The sequence below is a fragment of the Scyliorhinus torazame genome, chromosome 26, assembly GCF_047496885.1.
Source record: "Scyliorhinus torazame isolate Kashiwa2021f chromosome 26, sScyTor2.1, whole genome shotgun sequence".
NCBI classification, from domain to species: Eukaryota; Metazoa; Chordata; class Chondrichthyes; order Carcharhiniformes; family Scyliorhinidae; genus Scyliorhinus; species Scyliorhinus torazame.
In genome coordinates, this window is record NC_092732.1 from 19,683,362 (window position 1) to 19,687,003 (window position 3,642).

Genomic DNA, 3,642 nt, shown 5'->3' on the forward strand with positions numbered 1-3,642 from the left:
CTGCTTACGCTGCTTGGCATGCAAGCAATCTTGTGTTGTAGCTTCAACAGGTTGACACCTCAGTTCTCAGTATGCCAGGTTTGCTCCTAGCATGACCTCCAGCACTCTTCATTTGACCAGGGTTTATTTATGTCTTGATGGTAATGGTAGAGTGGGGGATATGGCGGGTAATTAGGTCGCAGATTGTGGTTGAATACAATTCTGCTTCTGCTCATGTCCCACAGCGCGTCATGGATGCCCAGTCTTCAGTTGCTAGATCTGTTCGAAGTCTATCCCAAATAGCACGGCGGTAGTGCCACACAACATTATGGACGATATCATCAATGTGAAGATGGCACTCTGTCTCCACAAGATCTGTGCGGCGGTCACTTCTCCCGATACTGTCATGGACAGATCATTTTCAGCGGTCAGATTGGCGAGGACGATGTTTTCCCTCTTGTTGGTTTCCTCACTACCTGTTGCAGTCCTAGTCTATCAGCTATGTCATTTATGACCCGACCAGTTGTGATGGTACTAACGAGCTACTCTTGTTGATGGACATTGGAGTCACTCACCCAGAGCATATTCTGTGCCCGCCCCACCCTCATTGCTTCCTCCAAGTGGTGTTCAACATGGAGAAGTACTGATTCATCATCTGATGGTGACCGGTACGTGGTAATCAGCAGGAGGTTTCCTTGACCTTGTTTAACTTGAAACCTGAGACTTCATGGGGTCCAGAGTGGATTTTGAGTACTCCAAGGACGACTCCTTCCCGACTGTATATCACTGTGTTGTCACCTCTGCTGGGTTTGTCCTGCTGGTAAGACAGGACACATCCAGGAATGGAGATAGGAATTGGAACATTGTCTGTTCGGTATGATTCTGTGTGTATGACTTTTTCAGGCTGTTGTTTAACTAGTCTGTGAGACAGCTCTCCAAACTTTAGCACAAGTCACCCAGATGTCAGTCAGGAGGACTTTGCAGGTTCGATAGGGCTGGGTCTTCCGTTGTCGTTTCCGGTACCTGGTTCGATGCCGGGTGGTCCATTCGGTTTATTCCAGATGTTTTTTACGACAATCGACAATGGTTTAACGGTCATCATTAAACTTTTAATTTCAGATACTTTATTGAGTTTAATTTCAATCACCTGCCGTGATGGGATTCGGGTCCCCAGATCATTATCCTGGGTTTCTCGATTGTTATTCCATTGACATTACCGCGACGCCACCACCTCCGCTAATCCAGATCTGGTTAATATTTTTGATAAGGCATCAGAAAAAGGACAAGAACGAAATCGGAGAATATATGAGTTCAGAATATTTACATGTAAACATGTCTGTTTCGAGCAACAAGTGGGAGGGGGGGGGGCTGTAAAACTTCCCCACACACGTACTAATATCTTTATACAACGCCCTCAATTCACTGAAATTATTCCTAATTATATGACACCATCTGCACGGACCTGAATCAATTATATTCACACGATGGAACTGGAAGGAAAAAGACAATGAGGAAATCCACAGAAAATATAATGTTACAGTAAAATCACTGCAGTCCCAATATTGCACAATCCATGATTTATTCGAGTGAATAAACATGACATGTGAACATTGCAAAATTAAATTAATGGCACTCAGGCTGAATGCCAGGAGCAGTATTTTGACCAGAAAATATATTTCCCAAATGTTCCTTAGAAATTAAGAGAGTGGGTTCAGCGGCCCAGGAAATGATATTCACATAATCTTCAGAAATCATTGACAGCAGGACATAATTGGCATTCACTTCTCACGGAATGGAATGCAAATGCAAAGGACAAAGCCGATTGTAATAATACTAATACTCTTTATTGTCACAATTAGGTATACATTAAGTCCGCAATGAATCACTCTGAAAAGCCTGGTCGGGAGGGAGATTTTCAGAATGTCGAAAATACCTAACAATGACGTCTTTCGGGACTTGTAGGAGCGCCCGCAGAAAATCCACGTAGACACTGGGAGAACGTGCAGACGCCGCACAGACAGTGACCCAAGCCGGTAATCGAACCTGGGAACATGACACTGAGAAACCACAGTGTTAGCTACTGTGGCACCGTGCCAATTATGCAATAACGCTGTCTTTTTTCCATGAATGTCAGTGAAGAGATTATATCTGGTTCTGTTGTAGCAGTTTCAAGCCGATACATATCTTAACATTTCATTTTATACACTGTCTATCAAACAATTTCAACCAACGTGAATTTACTTCCTGCTTTCAATGTATTCCATTGTTAAAACATAGAAGCAACTCCATAGAATGGAGAGATCACTCATCAAATGAAGCAAGATTTCAAAACATGTACATTTTATTTTCCACCTGCTAGTGATTCACACTCAACTCTATTCCACAAGGACAGATACTCCGAATGCAGTCAGTTGATGCAATTTGGTCAGTGACCTTCAGTCTGTATATTCCTACAGTTATTGATACTTCCAGATACACATGCACACTGCCTTTCCACAGGTATCCAACTGGTCCCAGTGACCTACACTCGGTACAATGCTGATCAGGCAGATACAGTCAATATGTGAATCTGTTGGGTTTTGGTATAATAATAACATTAGTACCCCACACTCAGGAACAGAGGAATTTGTAGATGAAGTAGGTAATTCAGCCATTAAATCCCATCATGGTTAAACGCTTCTTTGCCTCAGTACCGTCTCCGTGCCTGTTTCCCAATTCTCTTTAACCCGTATTTTTTCAGAAATGCATTTATCTCCTTCTTGAAATCCTTTACTGATTCTGACTCCACCACACTGTGGGGCCAGGAGATCCTCAAATTCACCACCCTCTGCGAGAAATAGATAATAATAATCTTTATTATTGTCACTAGTAGGCTTACATTAACATTGCAATAAACATACTATGAAAATCTCCCAGTCGCCACACTCCAGCGCCTGTCCCGGTACACTGACGGATAATTCAGAATGTCCAATTCAGCTTATAACACGTATTTTGGGGCGTGTGGGAGGGAACCGGAGCACCCGGAGGAAACCCGCGCAGACATGGTGAGAAGGTGCAGACTGAGCACAGACAATGATCCAAGTCTGGAATCGAGCCTGCGACCCTGGAGCTGTGAAGCAACAGTGCTAACCACTGGGCTACCGTGCTGCCCCTTATTTCAGTTTTAAATCTACCGTCTCCATACCTATATCTCTGACGTCTCGTTCTCGATTGCACCTCAAGGGGAAACATTTGGTCTGCGTTTATTTTATCAGGCCCTTTTAGTATTTTGTACCATTCGATCAGACCCTCTTTCATTCTTCTAGTTTCGAGACAGTTCATTTATTAGTGTCACAAGTAAACCTACATTAACACTGCAATGACGTTTCTGCGAAAATATTCTATTCGCTCTCCACTCCAGCACCAGTTCGGGTACACTGCAGGAGAATTCAGAATGTCCAATTCACCGAATAAGCACGTATTTTGGGACCTGCGGGAGGAAACCCGAGCACCCGGAGGAAACCCTAACAGACACAGGAAAAACGAACAGACTCCGCAAAGAGAGTGACCCATGACAGAAATCAAACCTAGGCCCCTGGCGTTTAAATCAATAGTGCTAACCACTGTGCTACCAAGCTGTTCTTTCTCGCCTATTACATCACACTTTTAACCCCCGGAATCAAT